The 10,093-nt window shown below is 32.0% G+C and overlaps 2 long non-coding RNA genes across 2 annotated transcripts; both read left to right on the top strand.

Moving 5' to 3' along the window:
• The first annotated feature begins 205 nt into the window (after nt 1-205).
• Nucleotides 206-1,949, top strand: LOC105793774 (uncharacterized). The gene is made up of 3 exons (XR_001133569.2): nt 206-372; nt 469-525; nt 1,525-1,949. It is a non-coding gene; the product is annotated as an uncharacterized LOC105793774 (long non-coding RNA).
• Nucleotides 1,950-4,095: 2,146 nt separating this feature from the next.
• Nucleotides 4,096-7,643, top strand: LOC105793773 (uncharacterized). The gene is made up of 5 exons (XR_008194322.1): nt 4,096-4,581; nt 5,901-5,999; nt 6,080-6,142; nt 6,260-7,324; nt 7,423-7,643. It is a non-coding gene; the product is annotated as an uncharacterized LOC105793773 (long non-coding RNA).
• Nucleotides 7,644-10,093: the final 2,450 nt, after the last annotated feature.

Genomic DNA, 10,093 nt, shown 5'->3' with positions numbered 1-10,093 from the left:
ATTCGAATTTTGAATTATTCGAATCGAGTTAATTAAATTAATCGAGTTGATTGAATCAATTCGAATTTTTTTTTTGAATTTCGAGTTCGAATCGAATTGAATTTTCGAATTCGAATAACTCGAATAATTCAAATATAAACTATATTTTTTATTTTTAAAATACACCACATATATTTTTTTATTTTTAAAAAACACTACATTTAAAAATTAAAAGTTAAAACAAAATCACTTCCAAAATCCCTAACTAAGCCCGTGCCCTCCCTCCTCCCTTTTTTCCCCAATTCGAAAATCTTCACCTCCGGTCCACCCTCCTCCACCAATCCACCTCCGGTCCTCCACGGCTGACGGCTCCACCCAATTCCAAAATCAGAGGTATGTTAACTTTTATTCCTTTCCTTACACTGTATTTATATATGGTCTCAAAAGTCTTCAATGGGTTTCTCAGTTTCTGGACTTTCTTCCTTGCAGTACCTTGATTTGAGCTCTGCCTCTGCGAATCTTTCTAAAGCAATTGATTGGGTACAGGTAACATTCAAACTTCTCTCTTTGTTGGAGTTGCACTTGTCAGCTTGTGGTTTAGAAGACTACTCTCAACTCTCAAGCTAAAGTTGGAAAACCTGTATTGCACAAGCATGCCTTTCATTTTAATTGATGCTTTTATTTGTCTGGTACCTTTAGAAACAGAAACATACAAAATAGGTTTAGGGTTTGATAGTCTTCTGTTTTTTATTTGTTCGTACATACATTAATAAATGGAGTCTCCCAATTACCTATACTGCTATACACTTGATCGGTTGATCCCAGTCTTGGTAAACAGCAGAAAGTCAAAAATTGTTGTTCTTTGTGTGTTTAAAATTTTGTCTTTGTAATTTGACTAAACGCAAAAAGTCGGATTCTTTCTTCTCAAATTTCAATTTTCATGGTTTAATTCTTTAAAGAACAGAGCTATGTTTTTGTATAAAAAAAATTTCACTTTGTTTATTCATCTGTTTTATTTTTTTTTTGTTTAAATTCTCTGTTGATATTTTTTTTAACGAAATGCAGCAAGTCCATCGAAAAAAGGTGGGTTTTTCTTTTCTTTTCAATGACTTACTTTTTTAATCCTTCTGGAGTTACTTTAACCCAATAAAGTTGTCTTCTTTCCTAACCTGTTTGCTAAGTTGGTAATCTGAAACTTTGATTAGTTATAAAGGAATAATAGTATTATCTGCTCAATGATTAGTCAATGTCTTTTATATATTATGATGATTGTCAAAATTTTTGATACTGTGTTCACTTGTAGGCTGTAGCTTGTTGGTTATGAGTTAAAATTTTAATATTAAGTAGTTTTTCTTCTTTCCTGTTAGAGTATGATGCAGAAAATCCAAAAATTATCTCAAAATGCGAGCATCATTTTCACCTTGCATGTGTTCTTGAATGGATGGAAAGAAGTGACACATGTCCTGTCTGTGATAACGTTTATCTTAAAACTACATTCATCTCTATAACCTAGCGAAATAACAATCCAGTTTTCTTATTATGCAGGAAATGATATTCAACCTACCCACCGATTAGTTTCCTTCTGCTTGATGGACTCAGCTTTAGCTGCTTGAAGTTTGTTGCAAAGGTTACAACTTGCTAAACGCATCAGAATTTCAGTTTTTACTTTTTCCGTGTTTCGTCATGTATTTAGTGGCACTGCTGCCGATTTGGCAATATTTTAGCTTCAAATTTCTTTTTCTTCATTTCCTTCTTAACAAATGAAAAGAAAAGGAGAAAGAAATGCAGAAAAAGTAAACAAACACAGATTTGGTACCATTTTAAAAGTTAATATTCATGGCCTATGTGTTACCCTAAATGTCATTAGTTTCTACTCTCTGCCTTCACCAATAAGCGAGTACCTGAAGATGTATAAAATAGGGAACACAATAATATCATGCTGGTTTGTAATGCCTTCTTTGTCCAGAAAATCCTGCTTAGTTGCCCAAAGCAGCACATTAGCTCTCTCTATGTGTCTCTCTCTCACCCACACACATATGTTTCGTATCTTGCAAACCGATATCACCCTTCTTTCGACTCATGCTATTTACTTGGACTTTTACTTATGTTTTTTATTATGATCTTTTTGTATTATTTTTGTTGTTTATTTGGAATCATGTTGTGTTACTTTTATTTATTCACTTATTTACTTCAATTTTTTGCTGTATGATTATGTTTAAAAACTTTAAAGAAAATTATTTTTTGAAAAATTACATAAAAATAAACAACAATAATTTTATTTTATTTTTAAACTTAACTCGAACAAATAATTCGATTCGATTCGATTTCTATCTCACTCGATTCGATTCGATAAAACTTTAAATAAAGTTAGGATGATAAAATGAGATTCGAAAACTCGATTAACTCAAAAATTTTCGATTCGATTCGATCGAATGCTCACCCCTACTTATAAGGTCCCCCATTCATCCTTTTTTTTCCCTTTGGAAGGGACTTAACACTGCATTTTTGCAGTGTACAGGGCGCAGCAGAAGGGATTGGTCACTGGCACTAGTGCCGCCTGTCAGAGAGGCGCGACTAGAGCTACCAGTCCAAGTGGCGTCACACGCGATGAGCGGTCATGGGTCAAAATTGACCCGTATTTTTTATCGTATGTCATGGTATAAAAGTGGTGTCACCTATGTATATGACATCACTAATAAAATAATATTTTTAAAAAAATAAAATTTATTAAAAAAATAGTGGTGCCGCCTATGAGAAATGCACCACCCCCTAAACATACCATTTTGGTATATATACTGACATTATTTTGGAATTAATTTGTTTATATTATTAATGTAAAAAAGGCCTAAAATAGGCTTATGGGTAAAAAAAAACTTAAAAAAATAAAAATGCAATTAGGCCATTGGGAAAAAAAAGTTCATCCTATTGAGCCCTTAATGGCTCCTTGAAAATCAATTAGGCCCATTCGTTAACAAAAATCGTCAATTTATTGGTTTGATCGTTAATTTTGCTGACATGATAAATGATGTTGATGTAGCATGCTGACATGGAAAACGATGCTATATGGGATGCTATGTCAGAAAAAAATAAAAAGAAAAGTGTAATGATGTGACATGTCGTTAGTGTTGTAAAAATGTTAGTCAAAACATTTAATTAATTTAATTTAAAAATTTAATTAAATGTGTTTTCCACTGAAGAATTTAATTGATTTTTCACCAAAATTCATAAACTTATATTCCTTTTTAGCCTATATTAAAAGTGTCATAATTTAATAGGAGTGTTTTATCTCATAAAGGCAGTTTTAAAGAAGTTATGGGCATCTTTAATAGATTTATTATTATGAATATTTTATTAGGTGGATGTCCAACAAGATGTAGATAAGTTTTGATATATTTTAAATTTTAAGTAGAGTTCTATTTCATTTATACTTCTTATATCTATAAGTTTTATGGGTTTGGTGCATAAAAAACTTTACGGGTTTACAATTATTAAGTATTAACTGACATATGCTTATATTAGAATATTGTATAATTTATAATTTAATTTAATAATGAGCTATTTATAATTTTGTACGTTTAATAGCAATATTTGAAAAAAATGTTTTTAATAGAAAATATCATTTTGTTGCTCTAATTCTACCTATAGACATGTATTAGCATATTTCACATATCTATATTAACTTTTAAATTAGCCTTAATTTATGATATGATATTGAATCTAAATATTCTTTCATTATAGGTTTTGGCTAATTTCTTAATGCTGTGAAAATTCTCAACTAATGAATATGTGTAGCATGATAAATTTTAAATGTCTTAAAAATTACAAATATATATATATATAATTTAGAAAAACATATGAAAACAAAACAATATATATAGTACAAATTAATTGAATGAAAATAATTATTCCTTTGTAATCATAAAAATTCTAATTTATTTGGTTAAAAATACAATACTGAATAAATTATAATTACATAATTTTAAATCCTAAAAAAAATTAATTATTGTAAAAATTCTCTTAAAAGTAGCAAAACTGGGGATGAACTCTTAAAACAAGCTTATGGGAAGCTAAAAGAAAGGGGAAAAAAGTAACCCGGCTGTTAGATTAACCTCGATTAGAAAATGAAAAATATTAAAAAGAATTTAGAACCGGTAATGACCGGTTATACATAAAATTTACCCTAACCCATTCATTCTGGTAAAAAAACTGTCTTTCTTCTCTCGTCTTCTTCACTGCCTAACTCCCCCGGTTTCTCCTTCGCCTTCCGTCGCCACCTGTTTCCCACACTCCGATGCCGATAAAACTCCGGCGTGACTAAGAATTTGAACAGCCCCAGAAATCTTCATTTGTTCTCCTCTCTTCACAGCCAAACCTCCCCTGTTTCGAATTGGCCTTCCGTCACCGCCTATTATCCCGCACTCCAACGACGTTCGACTCTCCGATGCGACCAGAAATTTTAACATCCCTTCGCATTTTATTCTCTTTGTTTCTTCGACGCCAACCCCCCCCCCCGGCTTCGGGTTCACCTTCCGTCGCCACCTATTATCCCGCTCCGGCCCTGTTCCACACTCCGTTCTGGTGCAAAACTCCAACATATCTTAAGTTCGTGTCTCTATTTGAAACTCATGGCACCTATGCTTTTCTTTTTCCCTTTTGAAATTATAGCATGTTTAGTACTTGGTTGTTTCCTTTAATTAAATTTTCATTTTAATTGTTGCCTTTACAAAGTTTCTCCTAGAATCATAACTCAGAAATGAACAAATTCTTGTTGACTAGCGTTGAGTTTCAGGCATGGACTTTTGTTAAAGGATAGTAAACAATAACCAAAATTAAGAACTCAGACCTATAAAGGTTGTCATTAAAGGATAGTAAATAGTAGCAAACTAAGAATACTAGATAATTTATTGATAGTATTTGCTGGCTATGCTACTTGTATTTGGGTGAATGAAAGTATATAATTATGTACTGAAATAGCATTTCCACCATTTCTTTAGTGACAATCTCATAATTTTGGACGCTACATATCATAATAGAATATGAAAAGTAACATATACCAAATTTATTAACACTTGTATGATATAAATTATTAATGTAAATATAATTATGATATTGACCATCAAATCTAATCCAATGGGAATTTTTCCTTTTATGCATGACTACTACAACTCATGGATATTTTATCTTAATCAAGGACAAATAATGAATTTACAATAACAATTATAATGTTACATTAAAATAATAATTTGTTCTTTTTAGTCAATGTATTAGTAACTATGTTTGAGTCTCACCATTTGTAATTGCGATGTGTGTTTGTAATGGTTTAATTCTATCTTATGATACATTCTTTGATGTCTCGAAATTTCTTACATAGTTTTGTGGTTGTAAATTTTATACCCTACTGTTGATGTAGGACCTTTATAATTAATTGATGTTGAATATATGCTTTTCCGTACTATTTGAAATGAAATATTTTGTTGGTGCAAGTGTGGGGGTGTTTTGGTTATACCCTTTTAGATTGTAACTAGTACATATTGCAAAGCTACATAGTTGTTGAAGTTATTTGTATTTGATTGTCCAGAAATCAGCTTGTTTTTTGGTCTATATAGCTATTTAGTTACTGTATGCGTGGTTTAAAGATTCTTTGTTGAGTTAATCGTGAGATCTGATTATGTGGTTTAAAGATATGATTGTCTAGGGTCTATGGCTATCCAGATGGCAAACTTCCCATTCAGATGGATGATAAATTGCTAGGTTCTATCCTATTTTTCCAAAAATGTCATCTAGATGGCTTGAACTCAATCTGGATGGCTTCCAGACTACATGAATGTTTAATCCTTGCTTTTGCGATTCTGTTTAATCCATCTTTCCATCTTTGTTAGAGCTATGCATATGTCTTGATGTTTTTTGTATTATCAATATAGGTTGTAATGGCAAGTGGAAAGTCGAAGAAAGTGCAGAAACCAGTATCATCATATTTACATTATGCGGAAGTTACATTATTTGTTATCATTATGAAATAGGTATCGATTTAGGATTATGTAGATAATAAATGCTTAAGGTTTTAGAAATTCCATAATGATAATTTATGGTCTTTTTGTAGTGCAAGTGCCCAAGAAGGAAATGTCAGGAGAAAAGTAAGGAGAAACAGAAATTGCACGTACATGTGAGTTGAAGTTTTGAGAAATTCTATGTTTATTGGTGGTTTATTGATGAGTTTTATATACAACCATTGATGCTGATTATATGTATATTAGTAACTGTTTATATTCTTTTGAATTAGGAACGTCGAAAGTTGGCCAGAGTGGTCAAAACTTTTGGATTCAGAGAAGAAGCCTTTCAAACAAAAGATGACCACAGAGAAAGTAGAATACGAAAAAAAAAGAGTTAGAATGTGAAGAACAAGGTGGAAAGAATAAGGTATAATATAGGTTCTAGTTATACATGAGCAGTATGCAAACAAAGTTAGTTTTCCATATTCTACTTTCTCTAGTGTAGGTCTTGTTTACACGGTATAGTCATATGTACTTTACGAAATAATATAATTATATAATCCAAAATACTTGCATACATACATATGTATTGCATACTTACATAAAAATAGTTGGTTAAAATCAAATATTAATCCTAAGATTTAGGATTTAAATATTCATACCTAATCGTGTATTCTTCTTCCCACCTAAATTGGTTGTCCAGTGTTGAAATTCCACCAAATTGATGAATGAAAATTTTGGTTTTCCCTTATTTTTGTAGCTGAGAAGAGGAACTACGAATATATTTTGAATGAGTAGTTGAAGGTAGTTTTTAAGATTCAATTCCGTTGATATATGTAATTGTTGCTTTCCCTTAGAAGTTTTGGTATATACCAAAATGTCTTAGGATGAACTCTTTGGTATGCTCTTAGAAATTTTTGTGTATCATTAGAAATTTTGGTATACTTATATACGAAAATTTTGAACTCGTTAGGAATTTTGGCATGGTCTTAGAAATTAGAAATATTGGAAGATACCAAAATTCTAACATTGTTTCCTTTGAAATTTTGGTCCGGAGGTGCGTGGAATTTTAATATATTAAACAAATTTTTTTTTTTTTTGGGGGGTGAACCATCAAAAACAAAACACAACGTTTTGTTCTCATACAATAATAACCAATGTTTAGGGTTTCTTCACTAGCCACAAACATTTTCATCTCTTTCCCTTAAGCAGCTCCAACCTCTCCGACGAACTGTTGCCTACCAACTCCATTATCAGCTCCTTTCTCACCATATGCTCTACTAATTACTTCAATGCCGCTACCTATTATGCCACGCACTCCTTTTTGTTTTTTGCAGGACTCTTTCAATTCTCAAGTTAGTGATTTCAAATTTTTTACTATTCAGTTTTTATTTGACTTTATTTTTTTTTCCATTTTCTTACGATGTTGGCTTCCTCCCATATCACATCTCAGATGGTGAATTGCGTTATCTCGCCAATCCAACCACAAGCTCCACCAATTACTTTGACACCACCACCTATTCTGCCACACTCTTTTTTTCGTAGTACTCTTTTGATTCTCCAATAAGTGATTTCAAATTTGTACTCTTCAATTTTAGTTTCTTCCTTGAAAATGATTCATATGTAATAATTTTAGGGTATTTCTTAGTATAAATTTTGTTGTTTTTCTTACTATATTGGCTTTCTAGCATGATACAGGCAAGATGTGCGACCCTTTCTTGCCTCCATCCAATTGGGTTATCCTGACAATCCGACCACAAACTCCACAAAAAACTCAGAAAAGAAGTAATCAATCTCCCAGCTGGTATATGTCGAAACCGTTTTTAAATTTGAAAAAATGGGGATCGACTTTTTTAAAATGGAAATGGGAGTCGCCACCGATCTTTTATTAATGTGTGATCGGATCACCTTGAAAATGATTTTAGGTCTGCGAATTTTGAAGAAATAGGTTCGGGAGTCAGTTACGCACGAGGAAGTGTTAGCACCCTCGTGATGCCCAAAATTGGTACCGAATTGATCATTTAATGTCTTAGTGTCGAAATTTTGAGAAGATCTTAAAAATACGATCCTTTTATCCTGAGTAAAATGAATTGGATGATAAGGCTCACTTATTTCATAGAAATAAATTGTCACACTCAGTAAGTTAGAGTGCAACATTTTAAATCTTCAAAATTTAAGTTTGATTTTAAAACCTGTGCATTTTGAGAAGGATATCTGATTATTTGGGGTCAAATGAAAGAATCAAAACCCAGTAAGTTAGGGTTCAATTTCTCAAAATTCCTAAATATCGAGTATTGCATTTATTTTTATTTATTATTTTTTTTAGAAAAAATCTTCATCTCGAGAAAACATGTCATATCCAATGCATTAGGACACAATGTATCGAATTCTCGAGAATGAGCTTTTTATTTATGTTTTGATTAAAGCATATCATCGATTATTTAGATTCAACGAGGAAAATTGGAACTCAATACGTTAAGGCTCAATCTTTTCAAGATCCCATTGAAAATGAATTATAGAAACAATAAACAAAATAAAAAATAGCGTGAAAGATAAAACATTTAAACTCATCAATATATAAATAATAAGATATATGTATATGAAAAATTAAAATAAAGAATATACATGAAATCTTGAAATATCAATAATAGAATAAAAAGAAGATAATATACATAGATTTTATCAAAATGTTACGTGAAAAGAAAATCAAACAAGTAGTATACATAAACATAATAAACATAATAAACATAATAATAATAGTAATAGTAATAGTAATAGTAATAGTAATAGTAATAAAATAAAATAAAATAAAAATAAAAATAAAAAAATGAAAAGCAAATTAAAGGGCGAAATTTAAAAAAGGAAAAGAACTAATTTGAACCCGGCACAAAAGAGAGAGGACCATTTGCGCAAATAGACCATTGAGCAAAAACACGTGGATCCTTCCCTCGGGTCGGGTCATCGCGCGGGTATAGGCCATTGAACGGTGCCGTTTTGACACCTGAATGCCTTACTTCAAACGGCGTCGTTTCCCTTTTATTACTTAAAACAAATTTTTTTCTGAAAAACATTTCTACTTCATTTCTTAAAAAAAAAAAAACAGAAAGAAAGGGAAGAAACTCTGCTAGGGATTTAGCCTTAACCCCTTGAAAGCCGCCGCTCTGTCGATTCATCTCTTCCGGAGGCCATCAATCTCCGGTTCAACTCCGATGACTGTGGAGAGAAGGCGAAAATCCGGCCTCCAGGTACGCCTAAACACTTTTATCTCCCATTTTTATCCTGGTTGTGTAATCAGTATTCGAAAACACAAAGGAAAAGGAAAAAAAACAAATAAAAACAAGAACAAAAATAAAGCAGAAGTTGAATCACCTTTCGTATTTGTATTTTTCTTTATAAAATCTGCGTAACCAACATACAGGGTTCGAATCTTGGCTTATATAGCCGAAAATACAGAATATAAAATAAAAGAAAAAAATACAAAAATCCCCCTTCTGCTATTTCGTTTCTTTCTTTCTTTGTTGTTTCTGTTGCGTTGTTGGCCTTATTTGCAGGTACGACGTACGGTGGGGAACGTGGCGTGTACGGAGGCGCGGACTGGCACGTACGTGGGGAGAGGCGTGCGTGGCAGCGGTGCAGGAGGCTCTGTTTGCTGTTAGGGTTTTCGGTGTTTGGGGGGCAATCTTGGGCTAAGTTGGTTTTTGGGCTAGGCTAGGGTTTGGGTTTGGGTTAAAGCTGATTGGGTTTAGGCTAATCGGGCTTAGGAATATATTTTGGGTTAGATTTTGTTGGGCCAATGTTTCTGTATTTTTTTGGGACTTTTGGACTTTTAATTCTATTACTATATATTTTTTGTTTGTAAGGGCCGGGCAAATTGGGCCTATTACAGTATACATATGTTGTGATTTGCTCACTTTCAATTTGCTTAAAGGGTTTATATTTGCTTAAAGGGTTTATATTTCCAACTTTTTTCCCGTTTGATGAATTTAGTTGTTTGCTATTTGGTAATTGCTGTTAGTTTTAGTAGCTCATTTTAATGTAAGGTTTTATGTAGGCCAGTTTATTATTCTTATATTCATTAAATTAAAGTATTAAGTAGAAATTCATTACATTAAACCATTTATTTG

The sequence above is a fragment of the Gossypium raimondii genome, chromosome 3 (assembly GCF_025698545.1).
Source record: "Gossypium raimondii isolate GPD5lz chromosome 3, ASM2569854v1, whole genome shotgun sequence".
In the NCBI taxonomy this organism is placed as follows: Eukaryota; Viridiplantae; Streptophyta; class Magnoliopsida; order Malvales; family Malvaceae; genus Gossypium; species Gossypium raimondii.
This window is presented reverse-complemented; position numbering and strand designations above follow the sequence as displayed.